This window comes from Bufo gargarizans, chromosome 3 (genome assembly GCF_014858855.1).
Source record: "Bufo gargarizans isolate SCDJY-AF-19 chromosome 3, ASM1485885v1, whole genome shotgun sequence".
Classification (NCBI taxonomy): Eukaryota; Metazoa; Chordata; class Amphibia; order Anura; family Bufonidae; genus Bufo; species Bufo gargarizans.
Window position 1 is genome coordinate 352,596,654 of NC_058082.1, and position 21,217 is coordinate 352,617,870.

General features: G+C 43.0%; 1 protein-coding gene across 1 annotated transcript in view; it reads left to right on the forward strand.

Annotated features, from left to right (window-relative positions):
• The window catches only part of LOC122931583 (kinesin-like protein KIF21B), a 735,311-nt gene that overhangs the window by 338,965 nt on the left and 375,129 nt on the right, over window positions 1-21,217 (forward strand). The gene's annotated exons all lie outside the window — the stretch shown is intronic.

A 21,217-nucleotide genomic window follows, 5' to 3' on the forward strand; every position in this document is an offset into this window, starting at 1 on the left:
GCTGTGATTCACCATTAAAACACAGTTTTTCTTTTGTTGATTTGAGGCTTAGTTCCCGAGTTATGATACATTTCCTCAATATGAAGATTAGGTATTTTGTGCAATTAGGGCATAACCATTGCTCTTGTTGCACCCAAGTCCCACTCCTTTCTGTGGCCAGCCCTTCCCTTGCTTCTTTACCACTGCCTTGCCCTGTCAAACCAGCGAGGAAGGGGATGGCCACAGAAAGGAGGGGAGCTTGGATGCAGCAAGGGTGACACCCACATTGCACCAGAGACCTAAATAGAATATTAAGAAAAAGCATTATACCTCAGGAATGGAGCCTCAGATCAACAAAAGAAAAACAGCGTTTAAATTAGGTGAACTACAGCTATTTGTTAATGCAAACCATATCAAAGGGACGTTGCCGGTGATTGATTCCCTTTAAGAACTCTGTAAATTTTTGCTTTTGCATATTTTTATCTCTCACTTTCCAAGATAACTTTTTACATTTTCCACTCACATAGTAATATGATGGCTTATTTTTTTTTGCAAGAAAAATTGAATTTTTTTATGGCTCCTTTAATTGTATTGGAAAAACAGGAAAAACAAAATTTGTGGGGTAAAATTGAAACAAAAAAAAAAAAATTGGGGGCTTAGTGTTCACTTAGTATTCACTGTACCATAAAAAACAAACAAAAAAAACACACATTACAGACTTAATCTGTCGGTAGAATTATGTTGTTAACACATTTTTGTACTTTTTAATATTTTACAACTTTAAAAGAGAACCTTTAAAACATTTTCTTTGCAGTGCCATATTAATTGTTTGCAGCCGAGTTGTAGTTTTTATTGGTACCATTTTGTGGGTTGCATACGACTTTTGGTCACTGTTTATACATTTTTTGGGGTGGGCTATGTGACCAAATCACAGGAAATTGGCTATTTAGATAGCATTTTCGGATGCAGCATTACCATTTATGTTTATTTTGTTTTTATTGGTTCATTTATTTTTATGTGTAAAATTAGTAAAGGGTGCAATTTGAATTGTTAATACTTCTGTGTTTTTTATATTTTTAAAACATTTTAACTGTGCTTTTTAGTCCCATTAGAGGACCTGTACATGTAAGCTTTGATCGCTTGTCCCATAGACTGCAATAGCATACTATTTCAGTCTATGGGATTTTCGCTGGATTCCTCTGAAGCCATGTATCATGCTCAGCTTCATAGGCAGCTTGCTATGACAGATCTAGGAGCCTTCATACCATGAGGCTGTCATACTAATAGATTAGAGTCCTGTAATTTTGACATAGGGTCTCCAGTCGGAGAACATTAAGAGCCCCATCCCTCTGTCTAACCCCACAGACACAGCAGTCACTATTGACAGTGGAATCTGAGGGGTTGAATTTCCACTAAGCCCCGCCCCTTTTTTTTAGCAAATTGGAAAAAGTGTGGAAACCCTAGTTGCTCCAAATTGCACACAAAATTGCACCAGTTTGTGCCACTAAAAGTGCATAGACACAGTTGTTTGATACAGAAATGCAAAAACAAAAATAATAAAATAAAAACTTGCCAATGCCAAGAATGCAAAATAGAAAACAATACGAAGTCAGAATTAATGGTACCATTTGTTCAGTTTGAAACAAAGGGAAAAAAAATCATACTAATCTCTGATTAATTAGAAATTAGATTCACAACAATTGTTATTGTTGCCAAGGGTTGTGCAACCAAGGATTAGGCAAGGGTGCAACTAATCATGCATGTAGTATGGTATGTTTATTCTTTATTTCTTTTTGGAAATCATGAGAGAGAGAGAGAGAGAGAGAAATAAAACTGACTGTAGCTATTCAGAATCAATGCTTAGCCTTTTAACAGGCCTTCAAGCATTAATGGGAAAATAGCTAGGCAAGCGTCTCATCTGCAAATAGCTCTTTATGAAGTAGAGCAGAAAGAATGAGCTTAGTTGGCTGAGAAGCCTTTGTCTGAGTCTGAGAGTATTCTTTCTCATTATGGAGAGCAGCTAGTATGCATGAGGAGTATTGTAGGCCAGGCAACACTTTTCTGGGTGTCTGTGAAAAATATATGCAGATTAGCACATCTTACATCTGATGGCATAAGAGAGACTTAGCTTTCTTTTCCTTATGGAAGGGAAGCTAATTTGCATAGCTTTCCCAGAAACCCAAAGATATTTATGCCTGTCTTTGATATGCCATGCGCTGCCCGAGGATGCGCCCAATTTATGACGAGGTGTAGGCCTTGTCATAAATGACACAAATATATGATAGAGACTCCTCCTTCTGGGTTGTATGTAGAAACAATAATTTTTTATTCAATAAAATAGATTTACAAGGTTGTGCATGTATCATCACTATTTCACGATCTCAAATATAAATCCGTAATCCATTACATATTCATGGGGCCCCAAGTATTATTATTGCAATGTACTGATGTGTTGCTGCAAAATACTATTTATTGCTGCAAAAAGTCGATCGTAGTATAGCACAATGACTACTTCAGCAGTTCATCTAACATTGCAATTGATACATAAAATGGTGTTTGTATCTAAAAACTAAAAAGATAATTGTATGTAGACAATTCATAAAATGAGTTGTAGTTCTTATATTATAATGCATGTTAGCACTACTAGAAGTAGATATAACGCATACTAATTTGTCAGCATAGTGTCTACTTTGGAACTTGCTACCCCAACATATCAGACTCACAGATCCACACCTACAGTGGAATCCTTTGTAAGAAACCTGAAAACCCAGCTCTTCAGTAGAGATGTCGCAAACATAAAATTTTCCGTTCGCGAACGGCGAACACAAGTTTTTGCAAATGTTCGCGAACAGGCGAACCGCCTTTGACTTCAATTGGCAGGCGAATTTTAAAACCAACAGGGACTCTTTCTAACCACAGTAGTGATGGAAAAGTTGTTTCAAGGGGACTAACACCTAGACTGTGGCAGGCCGGAGGGGGATCCATGGCAAAACTCCCATGGAAAATTACATAGAAGAGCATAAAACACCTAACAATCCTAAATTTTTTTGAACAACGTGGTTTAAAACATCCAGTGTGTGTATACGATCAGGTATGATGTTGTATCGATCAGGTAGTGTAAAGGTTACGCCCGCTTCACAGACATTGACAGACCAAACTCCCCTTTTAATGCACCGCAAACAGTCTATTTGCCCAACTGCAAACTCCCCATTTGCACAAGGTTGGATACCAAGCTAGCCATGTCCCGTTGATGTAATTGAAGGTTTCTTCTTCCACCCAGCCACATACAATACAAAGGGTCCCCGAAAGGTGAATTGAATTGATTTTTCGAACGGGGAGATGGTTAAAAAAACGCTGGCTCCCGTCCCTTTTGTTTGAATCCACAGTCACTGCGTCTGCGCCGTGCAATTTACTGTCACACCCGATATGAGTGGAATTTTCTGTAGTATTATTCTCATCAGTTTAATCCCTGTTACGTCCCCTATCAGAACGTGTATTGAATGGATTTTAGACAACTGCAAACAGTTGTCAAAAGTTGACAAACTCCTGGCAGAAATGTGATTTATCTGTGTGTGTCCTTCTTGTTACTGCCAATTTGGGGCACTGCGCGTGCGCCGTGCAATGTACTCAGCCACACGGTATGAGTGGTGTGTTAACTAGTACTATTCTTATCAGTTTAATCCCTGTTATGTCCCCTATCAGGCGACTTGTGTTGAATTGATTTTAGGAGATGGAAAAAGCTACTTGGTCGGTCCTCTTACTCCCAAGTTGGGACACTGCGCGTGCACAGAGCAATGTGCTGTGACCCCCTTTATGAGTGGTGACTTAACTAGTACTATTCCTATTAGTTTAATCCCTGTTACGTCCCATATCAGAGATTGCCTTTTGTGAAAAAATAATTTGGCCGGGTACCTTCGACTGCCTTCACAGTGACAGAGCAAACTCTGATACACCAAACTGAATTGATTTTAGGAACCTGGAGATGGATAAAGCAGCTTGGTCGGTCCTCTTACTCCCAAGTTGGGGCACTGCGCGTGCACGGAGCAATGTGGTGTGACACCCTATATGAGTGGTGTCTTAACTAGTACTATTCCTATCAGTTTAATCCCTGTTATGTCCCCTATCCGGGACGTGTGTCGAATTGATTAACCATTGTCGAATTAACGAACCCTTACGACATGCTGAAATAATTTAGTTCTGAGCTCTGTACTTGCTTTGTATTGGAATTGATGGGGATTTTTTAAAATTGTCTGCATTATTTCTAATAAACTATTAAGAGACTTTATTATGATTTTTTTATTTTATGTATTAAAACCCATACAACTTCAAAAAATAGAAAATAATTTTTTTTTCTATGAAAAATTATCCAGCCGATCACTTTTAGTCTGATCATAATGAAGCAATGGCCTTATCATCTGGGGTGTGGCAACATTGCCAACACACTTATAGAGGTTATGATCGCTTCATTGTGATACGCAAGCCCCTTCACCACAACAAGGTACAGATCACGAAGGGGAATTGACACATGTATGTGCCTTTTTTTTTGTTTTGTTTTTGCAGCCACAGTGCAGCACCAGAGGCCAGAAAAATTAGGCATGTACACATGCCTGAAAAATTAGGCAGTGTTGCAGCCGCTGCTGTAGGAGCGGCCGAAAAAATTGATGTTTTCAAGGCAGAAAGGTGACTAAAATATTGCGGCTTGAACCCTAGTTGGTGGCGGAGAATTCACGAAAGTCATCCGGTATGCAGAGATTAAATACAGCAGCGTTGGGGACCATTTTGATGCCAAAGCATGTCATCAGGCCTTTTGTTAGTTAAACGTATCCCCCACTGTCAGTCCCTTCGGGATCCATGCCTCATTCATCTTAAAGGGGTTGTCCAGGTTCAGAGCTGAACCTGGACATCCCTCCATTTTCACCCCGGCAGCCCCCCTGACATGAGCATCGGAGCAGTTCATGCTCCGATGCTCTCCTTTGCCCTGCGCTAAATCGCGCAGGGCAAAGGCATTTTTCTGAGTTCCGGTGACATACCGGGCTCTCTATGGGGCTGACAGGCAGCCCGGTGACGTCACCGGCACTGATGGGCGGGATTTGGCTCTGCCCTAGCCAGTAAAACGGCTAGGGCAGAGCTAAAGCCCGCCCCTCAGAGCCGGTGACGTCACCGAACACACTGCTGGGCGGAAGTTACTGCCCGGCAGTGTGTTATTGAAAACACAAGAGCCCGTGCCCTGCGCGATCTAGCACAGGGCACGGGAGCGCATCGGAGCATGAGATGCTCCGATGCTAGGCTCAGGGGGGCTGCCGGGGTGAAAATAAGGGTATGTCCGGGTTCAGCTCTGAACCCGGACAACCCCTTTAATGAAGGTGAGGTAATCAACAATTTTTGGACCGAGGTGACTTCTTTTGTCAGCGACAATGCCTCCTGCTGCACTGAAGGTCCTTTCTGACAGGACACTTGAAGCGGGGCAGACCAGATGTTCTATCGCAAACTGGGATAGCTCAGGGGGTTCATCGCTCCTCAGAGTGTCGATATCTGCAGTTAAGGCGAGGTAGTCTGCTACCTGTCAGTCGAGTTGTTCTCTAAGGCTGGATCCCAAAGGGCTCTGGTGATGTGTAGGACTGAAAAAGCTCTGCATGTCCTCCATCAACAACACATCTGTAAAGCGTCCTGTCCTTGCCGTGGTGGCCGTGGTAGGAGGAGGATTACTTTCACCTCTTCCCCTGTTAGATTCCCGTTGTGCTGTGACATCCCCTTATAAGCTGTGTAAAGCATATTTTTTTGTTTGGTTTTGAACTGCTGCATCCTTTCTGACTTTCGGTAATTTGGTAACATTTCCGCCACTTTCTGCTTATACCGGGGGTCTAGTAGCGTGGCCACCCAGTATAGGTTGTTCTCCTTCATCCTTTTTATACGAGGGTCCCTCAACAGACATGACAGCATGAAAGACCCCATTTGCACAAGGTTGGATGCCGAGCTACCCATGTCCCGTTCCTCCTCCTCACTGATGTCATTGACGGTCTGTTCTTCCCCCAGCCACGTACAACACCACAGGTCCCAGATAGGTGACAACAACGAGCACCCTGGGATGCCTGCTGTTGTTGGTCTTCGTCCTCCTCAAAGCCACATTCCTCCTCTGACTCCTCATATTCCTCTTGCAGCGTTGCCGCAGGTCCGGCAAGCGATGATGACAAGGCTGTTTCTGGTGGTGATGGTGACCACAACTCTTCCTCTTCGCGGGAGAATGGTAACTTGAGAGCAGGTGACCAAAGCTGAGCTGGAGGAGGATGGTGTGTCAAGGTTCTTAGCGGAAGCTGTTGAAGATTGGGTGTCCTGTGTAAGCCAGTCAACTATTTTCTCAGAATTTTTTGGGTTCAGGGTACGTGGCCTCTGAACACTGGGCATTATTCTAGGGCCAGTGGAAATCACAGCACCATGACCACGACGGCCCCTGCGGGGTGGCCTGCCTCTGCCTGCCTATTTTTTTTAGATAAGTGGTACTATGCGTGCAAAGTACTGTGCCACCCTATATAAGTGGTGGGCAGTGGGCACAGTACAGTGTGGTCCTGACACACACTGGCTTGCAACTGGGATTATATCACAGAAAATATTAAATATAATTTTTTTCTTATCTGCAAGGTATTTGTGAGTGAGTGACACCCTGTAACGGTATGAGTGGAGGCCTAGCCAGTGGTCACAGTACAGTCTGTGTGGGCCTGACACACACTGGCTTGCAACGGGGATTATATCACAGAAAAATATTAAATATAATTTTTTTATCTGCAAGGTATTTTCTGTCACACCCTGTATGAGTGGTGTGCACACAGTACTGTCTGTGACTGAGACTGCAGCCTCTCACACACGAGCAGGCAACAGCTATAATATATATATATATATATATATATTTATATATATATATATATACAGACGTGGACAAAATTGTTGGTACCCTTTGGTCAATGAAAGAAAAAGTCACAATGGTCACAGAAATAACTTTAATCTGACAAAAGTAATAATAAATGAAAATTCTATAAATGTTAACCAATGAAAGTCAGACATTGTTTTTCAACCATGCTTCAACAGAATTATGTAAAAAAATAAACTCATGAAACAGGCATGGACAAAAATGATGGTACCCCTAACTTAATATTTTGTTGCGCAACCTTTTGAGGCAATCACTGCAATCAAACGCTTCCTGTAACTGTCAATGAGACATCTGCACCTCTCAGCAGGTATTTTGGCCCACTCCTCATGAGCAAACTGCTCCAGTTGTGTCCGGTTTGAAGGGTGCCTTTTCCAGACTGCATGTTTCAGCTCCTTCCAAAGATGCTCAATAGGATTGAGGTCAGGGCTCATAGAAGGCCACTTTAGAATAGTCCAATTTTTTCCTCTTAGCCATTCTTGGGTGTTTTTAGCGGTGTGTTTTGGGTCATTGTCCTGTTGCAAGACCCATGACCTGCGACTGAGACCAAGCTTTCTGACACTGGCTAGTACATTTCTCTCTAGAATTCCTTGATAGTCTTGAGATTTCATTGTACCCTGCACAGATTCAAGACACCCTGTGCCAGACGCAGCAAAGCAGCCCCAGAACATAACAGAGCCTCCTCCATGTTTCACAGTAGGGACAGTGTTCTTTTCTTGATATGCTTCATTTTTTCGTCTGTGAACATACAGCTGATGTGCCTTGGCAAAAACTTCGATTTTTGTCTCATCTGTCCACAGGACATTCTCCCAGAAGCTTTGTGGCTTGTCAACATGTAGTTTGGCATATTCCAGTCTTGCTTTTTTATGATTCGTTTTCAACAATGGTGTCCTCCTTGGTCGTCTCCCATGTAGTCCACTTTGGCTCAAACAACGACGGATGGTGCGATCTGACACTGATGTTCCTTGAGCATGAAGTTCACCTTGAATCTCTTTAGAAGTCTTTCTAGGCTCTTTTGTTACCATTCGGATTATCCGTCTCTTAGATTTGTCATCAATTTTCCTCCTGCGGCCACGTCCAGGGAGGTTGGCTACAGTCCCATGGATCTTAAACTTATGAATAATATGTGCAACTGTACTCACAGGAACATCTAGTTGCTTGGAGATGGTCTTATAGCCTTTACCTTTAACATGCTTGTCTATAATTTTCTTTCTGATCTCTTGAGACAGCTCTTTCCTTTGCTTCCTCTGGTCCATGTCGAGTGTGGTACACACCATATCACCAAACAACACAGTGATTACCTGGAGCCATATATATAGGCCCAATGGCTGATTACAAGGTTGTAGACACCTGTGATGCTAATTAGTGGACACACCTTGAATTAACATGTCCCTTTGGTCACATTATGTTCTGTGTTTTCTAGGGGTACCATCATTTTTGTCCATGCCTGTTTCATGAGTTTATTTTTTTACATAATTCTGTTGAAGCATGGTTGAAAAACAATGTCTGACTTTCATTGGTTAACATTTATAGAATTTTAATTTATTATTACTTTTGTCAGATTAAAGTTATTTCTGTGACCATTGTGACTTTTTCTTTCATTGACCAAAGGGTACCAACAATTTTGTCCACGTCTGTATATATATAAATAAATAAAAACACACACTGATGTACCAGCCCTGAAAAGGGCTTTTTGGGGTGCTGTCAGAATGCTGTCCTTACATCAGATGAGTCTGTGGACACAGAACACTGCTCTAGCTAACGCTTTCCCTATTAGATCAGCAGCAGCACTGTCCCTCCTCTCACTGAGAATGCAGCTTCCGAATTAATCTAAAATGGATGCTGTCCAGGAGGTGGGAGGGTCTGGGAGGGAGGGTCTGCTGCTGATTGGCTGGAATGTGTCTGCTGACTGTGAGGTACAGGGTCAAAGTTTACTCAATGATAATATATAGGGGACGTACCGAACATCACATATGTTCGCCCGCCGCGGCAAACGTGAACAAGCTATCATCACTACTCTTTAGACAAGCCTACAACCAGTGACCCTGCTGCCTCTATACTGCCATGACCAGCTTTACCCTCTCCTACTGTGTGCTTCTCCCATAAAAAGTAGATTGTAATCCATCATGGGCAGGGCCCTCTCTCCTTTTGCACCAGTTTGTAACTCATCTTGTTCATGCTTAGTGCAATTGTTTGTATTATGTATGTATACCCCTTTTCATATGTACAGCGCTATGGTATGTATGGCGCTGTAATAATAAATTAATAATACTATATTTACAAGTGCATAATCGTGGTGTCTCACCACGCGCTCCCCCTCCTCCACTAGCCGATATTCAGGTAAGTACTTCAATGTGGAGCTTTGCGGGACTATATTAAATTCCCCTCCTCCTCTTAACCGACTTGAGCTTGATATTCTCTCAACGTGAACAACTTACATGTGAGGCTGTACAGCTCCTCTTACTCCACTTGCGTGTGGAGCAGTCTCTTAACAGGGATAATTTGTGTACGGGGCTGTGTGATCTCCCCTCCTCCTTCTGATAGACCTCAGGTGGATCTCTTCTCACTGAGGTAGCGTACCACAATACTTCCCTCCTCCACTTGTTGGTTCTGAAGCAGTGCACTTAAAGTACAAAGCTTCAAAGTTATTTTTCTCATATATTTTTCTTGCATGACATATAATGCAACAGCTCACTGCAAACCAAATAAAGTACAAAATTGCATCACAATTGCAAATGCTATACTACTAAGTTAGAGATGCTTGGCAAATCATTTTGTACAAAATTATTTGAGCCCGTCTGCCGCACGTCAAGGCAATCTCTAGTTAGACGGGTTCCTAACAGTAAATTCTATCTGTTATGTGCCATGACGGCTATCATATAATTCAGCAAGTGTAGGTTCCACATGCATGCTGGGCCCGCTTTAATTTCTGTAATTTTTTGGTGCCAAAATGGCCTCTATTATATCCTAGGAAAGCAGGTACCAACATGCATTCCGGGCCCACTCCACACCACTCCTGGCGCCAAATGGCCACCAAGGACTGCAATGAGAGTCCACACACTATTTCTCTCCTGGTGCCAGATGGCTTCAGTGAGTGAGGGGGAGCAGGCCAAGCTATATACTCACACTAGTTAAAATCAGCCTATGGGGCAGACGAGCTGATCAGGAGTGCACGGCTGGGGAGGCAGCCACACCTCCAGTGCAAACTTCAAATGAAAAAGAGGGTCAGTCAGCAGATCCCAAAGCGCAGGAGCACGTTGCTATGGCTGAGAACAAAACTGTTAAACAAGACATACAATGCAACAGCTCCCTGCAAACCAAATAAAGTACAAAATTGCGTCACAATTGCAAATGCTATACTAATAAGTTAGAGATGCTTGGCAAATCATTTTGTACAAAATGATTTGAGCCCGTCTGCCGCACGTCAAGGCAATCTCTAGTTAGACGGGTTCCTAACACTAAATTCTATCTGTTATGTGCCATGACAGCTATCATATAATTCAGCAAGTGTAGGTTCCACATGCATGCTGGGCCCGATTTTTCTTGCATGCAAGCGATCATTCACCCATTTTTGTAGCCAACTTTGAATCTTCGTAAGTTAAGAGCCATGCTCCAAAACCAACAAGTGGAGGAGGGAATATTGTGCTAGGCTACCTCAGCGAGAAGAGATCCACCTGAGGTCTATCAGGAGGAGGAGGGGGAGATCCAAAAGCCCCGTACACAAGTTATCCCTGTTAAGAGACTGCTCCACACGCAAGCTGTTCCGAGTAAGAGGAACTGTACAGCCTCACATGTAAGTTGTTCCCGTTGAGAGGAGATCAAGCTCAAGTCGGGTAGGAAGAGGAGGGGAATTTTTTTTTTTTTTTTTTTTTTTTTTTTTTTAAATTTCATACAAGTATCCATGCTTATGGAGACAACAAGAATACAAATGGAGATCTCACTTGCTGGGGGAAATGCGGGATACGTCCGTCATCCACAGCCTAATACGGCAAAACAACCACACAAAACATCCCACTTGACATGTTGTTGTCTATACAGGGGGAAAAAAAAAAAAAAAGAAAAAAAAAAAAGGTAAGGGGCCCGCAGCCCGGGCGGCCTCCGGGGAGCGAGCACGTGCCCCGCGCTCTCTCCCCCGATCATGGGCAAGAAATTGACAGGATTGACAGCCATATCACCATTCATCCGATACTCACATTGACCGTACGTAGCGGGCCTGCTGCAATCTTTGATCGCAAGCATTTCATGAAACAAATTTGGGGGTCCAGCAGTCTTCTTTCGCAGTAGAAAAGAAAAGGAGGGGAATTTAATATAGTCCTGCACAGCTCCACATTGAAGTACTTACCTGTAAATCAGCAAGTGGAGGAGGGGGAGCGTGTGGTGAGACACCACGATTATGCACTTGTGAATATAGTAGACACTATGCTGACAAATTAATATGCGTTATATCTACTTCTAGTAGTGCTACATGCGTTATAACATAAAATATCAAACCTCACATCTGACTCCGATATCAAACCTCAGATCTGGCCCCCATATTAAACCTAAAATCTGACTCCCATATCAAACCTCAGATTAGACCCCCCAACAGACCTCCATGTTAGATCCCCCCATATCAGACCTCCATGTTAGACCCCCCCATATCAGACCTCAGATCATACCCATCCTCAGAATATAAAATCAATGATACAGTTCTAACCTCAGTATCTGAGGAAAGGGATTTAGGGGTCATTATTACAGAAGACTTAAAGGTAGGCAGACAATGTCATAGAGCAGCAAGAAATGCTAGCAGAATGCTTGGGTGTATAGGGAAAGGCATTACCAGTAGAAAGAGGGAGGTGCTCATGCCGCTCTACAGAGCACTAGTGAGACCTCATTTAGAGTATTGTGTGCAGTACTGGAGACTATATCTCCAGAAGGATATTGATACTTTGGAGAGAGTTCAGAGAAGAGCTACTAAACTAGTTCATAATCCATGCACATAAGCAGGATAAAACTTACCAGGAAAGATTAAAGGACCTTAACATGTATAGCTTGAAATAAAGATGAGACAGGGGGGATATGATAGAAACTTTTAAATACATAAAGGGAATCAACAAGATAAAAGAGGGGAGAATATTTAAAAGAAGACAAACTGCTACAAGAGGACATAGTTTTAAATTAGAGGCACAAAGGTTTAAAAGTAATATCAGGAAGTATTACTTTACTGAGAGAGTAGTGGATGCATGGAATAGCTTTCCTGCAGAAGTGGTAGCTGCAAATACAGTGAAGGAGTTTAAGCATGCATGGGATAGGCATAAGGCCACCCTTCATATAACATAGGCTCAAGGGCTATTCATAGTATTCAGTATATTGGGCAGACTAGATGGCTCAAATGGTTCTTATATGCCGACACATTCTATGTTTCCTATCAGATGCTCAGATAAGACCCCCATCAGACCTCAACTCTAACTCCCATATCAGACCTCAGATCAGTCCCCCATATGAAACCTCACATCTGACTCCCATATGAAACCTCAGATCTGACCGCCATATCAAACCTAAAATGTGACCCCCATATCAAACCTCAGATTAGACCCCCCAAGTTATATACTCCCATATCAGATCTTTGAACACCTTTACCATTAGACTACCATGTTACACCCCCATATGAGACCCTCATCAGACCCCCAGTTGAAGTGCATAACTCCCAGGACCCTTGCATACTACTGAATGCTTCCATAATGGAAATGTTCACTAGTATCCGCTTTATAAGACGCACTGCCATTTTCCCCCACTATTCCAGATGAGACCGCACCAGAGCTTTGTAAAGTGGTAATATTACTTCCTTATTCAGCCAGTCCATACTTTTTTTTAGTATATGACAATATCATGCTATCCAGTTGATTGACATTGCATGCTATTATTTAATCTGTGATCTACAAGGACACCCAAATATTTGTTCACATTGAACCTCATTTGCCAAGTTGATGGCCAAACTCTGTGTCCAAGTCAGCTTGTAGTTTATGGACATCTTCCATAGATAAAGTTAAATAATAGGGGTCCAGCACTGAATCTTGGGGTACAACACATAACTTGGGACCATTCAGAATAGGAATCATTGACCACAAAACTCTGGACCTGGTCCTTCAGCCAATTCTTTTCAAGCCTATAGACCTTATTTTACATATTAAACATCTATGAGGGACAATATCAAATGTATCCAGGATTCTACTCATTTCCTCATAAAACAAATCATGTTATTCTGATAACTTCTGTCCTTGGTAAACCCATGCTAGTTATTACTTATAATATTTACAGTCACATACTCCTGTACATAGTCTCTTAAAGTGGTTCTCTGGGAACTAAGAAAATAAAAATACTTAAATATTACATTCCCAAATGCCTTTCATTGGTTATAATGACTTGTTTTCTCTCAGGAGCAATCATTAGTACAAATAATATGGCTGCACTGCAAAGGGTGAGATCAGGTGGAAGTTTATGTCAAAATCTGTGATAAAGTCTTCAAGTAACACACGTGGATTTTGGTGTGGAATTTGATGCAGAAATGCTTAAAAAAAATGCATGAACATCTGTGTGGAAAATCCGTATCCGCTACACTGCCATATGGAAATACCCTTAGAGCTCCTGCATCTAAACTGGATTAACTACAGATACTGCGAGAGCTGTCGGACCCCCATATATCAGATACTGATGACGTATCCTGATGATAGGTTACCAGTAAAAAAATCTCAGAAAACCCATTTGAAGGGAATGCGTCACCAAAAATGTTTTTGTGCCAGTCAAAACCAGATAGCAACAAAATATTTTTTCCTAACCTGTTTTTATTTTCTGATTGCAGTTTTTTTTATTCTATTTCCTTAACATGAGGGCTGCCATCTGAGCTGTTCTTAACTGCATTTAGTTATATGCTTTATAATAGCCACCATGAGCAATAGACACAATGGACAGGAGAGGACTCATTAAAGGGCTTCCGTCACCCCACTAAAGTCATTTTTCATTTTTTGGCTACTTAAAATCATTATACTGCGATTTATCAATATATAGTCCTCTTACTCTTTTTTGTTCAGTAGTTTCTTAAAAAAACGCACTTTTATAATATGTAAATTACCTCTTGCTGGTAGCAGCCGCATCCTCCTTTCAAATAAACGCCCCCTCCTCCTGCTGAGCGCTCTCATTCTCTGGCTAGCCCTGCCTTCTAAATCTCGCAACTGCTCCGCACCGGTCTTCAGTCGGCGCAGGCCGCTCTATTCTCAATGCGCCTGCACCGAGTGTAGATGTGACGTCATCGGCGCAGGCGAATTGAGGATGGAGCGGCTGAGTGAGTGTCCTCTCAATGCGTCTGCGCCGACTTAAGACCGATGCAGCGCAGGCGTGAGATTTAGAAGGCAGACAGGGCTAGCCAGAGAATGAGAGCGCTCGCTGGCCCTGTCAATCAGCAGGAGGAGGGGGCGTTTATTTGAAAGGAGGATGCGACTGCTGCCAGCAAGTAGCCGCCCTACTTGCTGGTAGAGAGGTAATTTACATATTTATTAAGAAACTACTGAACGAAAAAGAGTAAGAGGACTATGTATTGATAAATCACAGTATAAGGATTTTAAGTAGCCAAAAAATGAAAAATTACTTTAGTGGGGTGACAGAAGCCCTTTAACTTATGGCAGAGTTTTCTAGGAATGCTGTGTGACCTCTGCAGAGGTCAGGAGAGAGCTGATAAGTTGTGATATCACCTATTGGGAATGGTGGATAGTGTGTTGTGTGTGTATATAAGTGATTTCTGTAATTCTAATCCTGTGTCACCACCAGACATCTGAGAAGCTCTGACAGACGTTCTTCAGAACCTCCTCCTTGAGGTTCCTTTTGTTTTGCTTTTGTTTTCTCATCTTGTTAGCCCCTCTCAGCTGTCATGTAGGTGCACTGATTGCATCCCTTTAAATCCCTTCCCATACTGGATCACTTTGCGGTTTATATAACTTCCTGGAGTGTGTGCATGCTGGATGCTACTACTGAGTCTTCTACAAATAAGTTTTGTTCATTCATTTGTATTTTTCTGTTTGCTGGATCCCAGGTGACCCTGACTCCCTCTGTATCAAGTGTAGGGAGCCGGTGGTCATGTCCCCTCACTATTATAGGGTGTTTAGGTGTTATACAGTCGAGGAACGAGGATATGCGATCATCTACCATTGAGATTTTTGCATAGGCTGAGCAGTTAGGGAGGGAGCCAGGTCTGTTGCAGGGCTATCCCTTTGGTTCCTTAGTTTTGTATCCAGTCAGTTGGATCTTCATTTTGTGTCTTCTAGTTTTCTGTACACCTTCCATGACATTATAAACCGCCAAAACCGTCTTAAGCATGAATCCGGTTTCAACCTTGATTGACCGCATGCAGGGTCTTTCACTGGAGGTAGAAGATCTCCGGAAAACTGTCTCTCAGTTTGAGGTGACCGTTTCTGCTTGCGTTCATGGAATTTGTTCTGAGCCTAAAATCTCGCTCCCGGATACGTCCTCCGGGGGTAGTGAGAATTTTGTTCGTTTTAGAGAGGCTTGCAAACTCCATTTTCGCCTACTTCCCCATTCCTCTGGTGATGAGGATGGTGGGGATCATCATCTCGCTGCTCAGGGATAACGCTCAGTCTTGGGCCTTTTCGCTGCCGGTGGGGGCACGGCCCCTCCGTTCAGTGGATGAATTTTTTTTAGCCCTGGGTCAGATATATGATGATCCGGATCGTATTGCTCTGGCTGAGTCTAGACTACGTCTTTTATGTCAGGGTAAACAATCCGCAGAGATATACTGCTCAGAATTTCAGAGATGGGCAGTTGATACTGGTTGGAATGATGCTGCACTCCGAAGTAAATTTTGCCATGGTCTTTCAGAGGGATTGAAAGATGCATTTGCCTTTCATGAGAGACCTACCTCCTAGGACTCTGCCATGTCTCGGGCCGTTCGTATTGACAGGCGTCTTAAAGAGAGAGGAGAGATCACTCCTTCCTGTCATACTCAGTCCAAGGACAGTGAGGCGGTCTCATTCAGTGCACAGGTGTCTCAGTCGCTCTCAATCCCTTCTGAGCAGGGGCCCATGCAGTTGGGTTTGCTTGCCTCTGACAATAGAGGATTCAGCTCTCATAGGAAGGTTTGTTTCTGTTGTGGAGGTATAAATCATTTGGCAAATGTTTGTCCCTCTAGGAGATTCAGGCAGTTTTTTGAGGGTAATAAAGAAACAAAAATAAAAAAATCCTCTAAAAACGTTCCATCTGTTACTATTGGCAAGGTTGATGCGGAAATTGAAGGTTTTTCATTTGCTTGTAGTTCCTCTTTTGTCCTACCTGACAGGGTGGCGCTAGAGAGCAAGAACATTTTTTGTGACATTTTTGTAGATAGTGGAGCAGCTGTCAATCTCATTGATAATCAATTTGCTATAACTCATGGTTTCCAGGTAAGCACTTTGGGAAAGGATATACCTGTTTTTGCTATTGATTCCGTTCCACTTATTTAGAAATCGTTAAAGGGCATAGTTCACAATATCCGTTTGATTGTGAGTGATACTCATGTTGAGGATGTGTCATGTTTCGTCCTAAGCGGGTTGCCTACTCTAGTGTTGGGGCTACCCTGGCTCACTAAACATAACCCCACCATTGATTGGCAAGCAAGGCAAATAAATGGTTGGAGTAACTTTTGCAGAGAGAATTGCCTCACGACATCTGTTTCTGAGGTTGCTACTAAGACTGTACCATCTTTTCTCTCTGAATTTTCGGATGTGTTTTCTGAGAGTGGTGTTCAGGACTTCAACATAAAGGGGAGGGTACGATTGCCCTATTAATCTCACCCCAGGCGCCAAGCTGCCTAAATCTCGTTTATACAATCTCTCCCAACCTGAAAGAGTCGCTATGCGTGCTTATATCTCTGAGAGTCTGAGAAAGGGACACATCCGACCCTCGAAGTCACCTGTTGCCACTGTTTTTTTCTTTGTTAAGAAAAAAGATGGTTCTTTAAGACCATGTCTGGATTTCAGGGAGCTGAACAGTATCACAATTCGTGACCCTTACCTGCTTCCTCTGATCCCGGACCTGTTTAAACAGATTGTTGGGGCTAAAGTTTTTCCCAAGTTGGATCTAAGAGGGGCAAACAACCTGGTCAGGGTCAGAGAAGGAGACGAATGGAAGACGGCCTTCAATACTCCTGAGGGCCATTTTGACAATTTGGTTATGCCTTTTGGTTTGATGAATGCTCCAGCCGTCTTTCAGCATTTTGTGAACAGCATTTTTTATCATTTAATGGGGGAAATTTGTATTAGTGTATCTAGATGACATTTTGATTTTTTCTCCTGATTTCAAAACTCATAAGGAACACTTACGTCAGGTCTTGCTCATCCTGCGGGAGAATAATTTGTACGTTAAACTGGAAAAATGTGTGTTTGCGGTTCCAGAAATTCAATTTCTGGGGTTTCTTCTCTCCGCTTCTGGTTTTCGCATGGACCCCGAAAAGGTCCGCGCTGTGCTTGAGTGGGAGCTTCCTGAGAATCAGAAGGCGCTGATGCGCTTTTTGGGTTTTGCCAATTATTACAGGAAGTTTATTTTGAATTATTCCTCTGTTGTTAAACCACTCACTGATATGACTAGAAAGCGGGTAGATTTTTCCTCCTGGTCGATAGAGGCGCGTAAGGCCTTTTCTAATATCAAGGAGAGTTTTGCTTCCGCTCCCATCTTGGTACAACCTGATATTTCTCTACCCATCATAGTTGAGGTTGATGCTTCTGAGGTGGGTGTGGTGCGGTCTTGTCTCAGAGTCCCTCTCCTGCCAAATGGCAACCGTGTGCCTTTTTCTCGAAGAAACTCTCCTCCGCAGAGAGAAATTACGATGTGGGAGATAGGGAGTTGTTGGCCATCAAGTTAGCTTTTGAGAAATGGTGCCATTGGCTAGAGGGAGCCAGACACCCTATTACCGTGTTTACTGACCATAAGAATCTGGCCTACTTGGAGTCAGCCAAGCGTCTTAACCCGAGACAGGCCAGATGGTCTTTGTTCTTTTCAAGATTTAATTTTGTTGTCACGTTCCGCCCTGGGGTTAACGTTTTTTTCCCGGGAGGTAGGAATTTTGAAGACCCGGGTCCCATTTTGGCTGAAGGTGTGGTGGTCTCTGCTCTTTATCCTGAATTGGAGGCAGAGGTTCAGGTAGCCCAGTCAGAGGCTCCTGATCTTTGTCCTCCTGGGAGGTTGTTGTGCCTCTCGCTTTAAGACACAATATTTTTAAGGAGCACCACGATACTATTCCTTGCTGGGCACCCGGGGGCAAGAGCCACAGTGGATCTCTGTAGAGATTCTGGTGGCCGGCGCTTCGTAAGTCGGTTGAGGGTTTTGTGGCAGCCTGCGAGACCTGCGCTCGTGCCAAAGTCCCTCATTCACGGCCATCAGGTCCTCTCCTTCCGTTACCCATTCCTTCCCGTCCTTGGACACATCTGTCCATGGACTTCATTACGGACCTGCCTCGTTCCTCGGGGAAGACTGTGATTCTTGTGGTGGTGGACCGTTTTAGCAAAATGGTGCATTTCATTAGCATCATTTTAGCAAAATGGTGCTAAGACGCTGGCGCAGGCATTTATTAATCACATTGTCAAATTGCATGGTATTCCTTCAGACATAGTCTCTGATAGGGGCACACAGTTAGTTTCCAGATTCTGGAAGGCTTTCTGTTCTCGCTTGGGGGTTCTGTTGTCATTCTCTTCTGCTTTCCACCCGCAGTCGAATGGCCAGACAGAGCGCGTCAATCAGAATCTGGAGACATATCTGCGCTGTTTTGTGGCGGAGAATCAGGAGGATTGGTGTTCTTTTTTGTCCCTTGCTGAGTTTGCTTTAAATAACCGTCGTCAGGAGTCCTCTGATAAGTCACCATTTTTTGGTGCATATGGGTTTCATCTGCAGTTTGGGACATTCTCTGGAGAGGGGTCTTCTGGTTTACCTCGTGTTGTCCGCGGTTCTCTCCAGTAACTCTTTCATTGGGAGGGTTATGGTCCTGAGGAGAGGATGTGGGTCCCAGTGACGGACATTAAGGCCACTCGTCTCATCAGGGCTTTCCATAGGTCACATCCTGAGAAGGTGGGCTCTGAGTGTCCGGAGTCCACTCGTAGAAGGAGGGGCACTGTCACCACCAGACATCTGAGAAGCTCTGACAGACGTTCTTCAGAACCTCCTCCTTGAGGTTCCTTTTGTTTTGCTTTCGTTTTCTCATCTCGTTAGCCTCTCTCAGCTGTCATGTAGGTGCACTGATTGCATCCCTTTAAATCCCTTCCCATACTGCATCACTTTGTGGTTTATACAACTTCCTGGAGTGTGTGCATGCTGGATGCTACTACTGAGTCTTCTACAGATAAGTTTTGTTCATTCATTTGTATTTTTCTGTTTTTTGGATCCCAGGTGACCCTGACTTCCTCCGTATCAAGTGTAGGGAGCCGGTGGTCGTGTTCCCTCACTATTATAGGGTGTTCAGGTGTTATACAGTCGAGGAACGAGGATATGCAATCATCTACCATTGAGATTTTTGCATAGGCTGAGCAGTTAGGGAGAGAGCCAGGTCTGTTGCAGGGCTATCCCTTTGGTTCCTTAGTTTTGGATCCAGTCAGTCGGATCTTCATTTTGTGTCTTCTAGTTTTCTGTACACCTTCCGTGACATCCTGCTTGTAATGATAAGCAGATAACTGCAGTAAAGTGATCTGTACAGAACAGGAAGTGGTGCCACTTATTAGACTTCGTGACCAGTGTGGAAACTGCAGGATTGTGTTTTGTTTTTTTATGAGATTAACATAGAAAATGAAAAATAACATCACCAAAAATTCTTTAAAATACTGTTTGTTTAGCATAAACACATTATTTAAACATTTTCTGATGATACACTCCCATTAACCTCCTAACAGTCACATTAAAATTGGAACAATCTTCCAAAAAATGTCACTTATTAAAAATCTACAATAATAATGTGTCTGCAGTAAATCTTGTTTGCACACAACTCAGGGGACACAATTGCATTTTTAAGCCCTTATTGACAGAATTTTAGCCTTAAGGACCAATAATGTTCCCCTTTTTCTTCTAGCAGTCAAAACTTTAACATTATCTTCTATTTTTTATTTTGCAGGATTAGTTTGGAGTGTATATATAGTGTATTAAATAACTTATTATATTTTTAGGGGAAAAGATAAACAGCAATTTTTACATTATGTGGAATTTATTTACGACATCACTGTGTTGGAAAAATAACATCATTTTATTATGTGGGTCATTACAATTATGATAATGCAAAATTTCTATATATTTTTTTCACTATTTTTCCTTCCCTCCTTCAGGCTGTCAGCTCTGCAACTACTCCCCCATTCTCTTCCAGACTGAAAGGCAGGGGAAGGGGTGTGCTGATTTAGGTGCTCATATCTCTGGTTTGGTACCAGCTAGAGATATGGGTTTTGTATTGTTTGAAAGCTGGCATTACAATGCCAGAATGGCAGCAATATCTTCAGTACATGGGAAGATATCACTGTTAGAAATCGGGATACAGTGAATACAGCTGAAAGTGAAAGTAAAAGCAGGTTTTACCCGCAATTATTCCTGACTCGATTTCTAACATCTGATATCTCCTGTTTAGCTTTGTTTGTAACTTTTTTATGAAAGCCTGGAATGCCAGCATTCAAACAATACCAGTTGCATGCTTCTAGCTGCTACCATTCAGGACATATCAGCAGCTAAAGCAGCCCTCCCCCCTCCACTTTTTGCCCGAGCTGAGTTCCGCAGAACAGTTACCGTATTTTTCGCCCCATAAGACGCACTTCCATTATTGAAGCGCTCATTAGTACCGGAGGATCGGGAAGCGGGGTGCAGGGTGTGCTGTGCAGGGTGGCGCAAAGCGTGAGGGCGCTCTGTGACCTCATGCTGTGCGCACTGATTCACAGAGCACGGCCGACAGCAGGATGAAGATGATCTCGATGGTGAGGAGCGGTAAGTTTTTATTTGCGCTGATGGCTGGGGGCTGACATATGGCCAGTGGTCTGACATGAGGGCTGATGGATGGCTGACATGAAGGCTGATGGATGGCTGAAGGTTGGGGGGTTGATCTGAGGCATTGGGGTCAGATCTGAGGTCTGATTGACATTGGGGGTTTGATTGCTGGTCTGACCTGAGTTGTAATGGAAAATATTTTTTTCTTATTGTCCTCCTCTTAAACCTAGGTGCGCCTTATAGGGCAAAAAGTACAGTAAGTAGTTTCCCCACAGCCTGAGCTGAGCTCTGGCAGAATAGTTAGGTGGTTAATACAAAACTTTCTAGCCATGTATGTTGGTGTAGAAACATTCC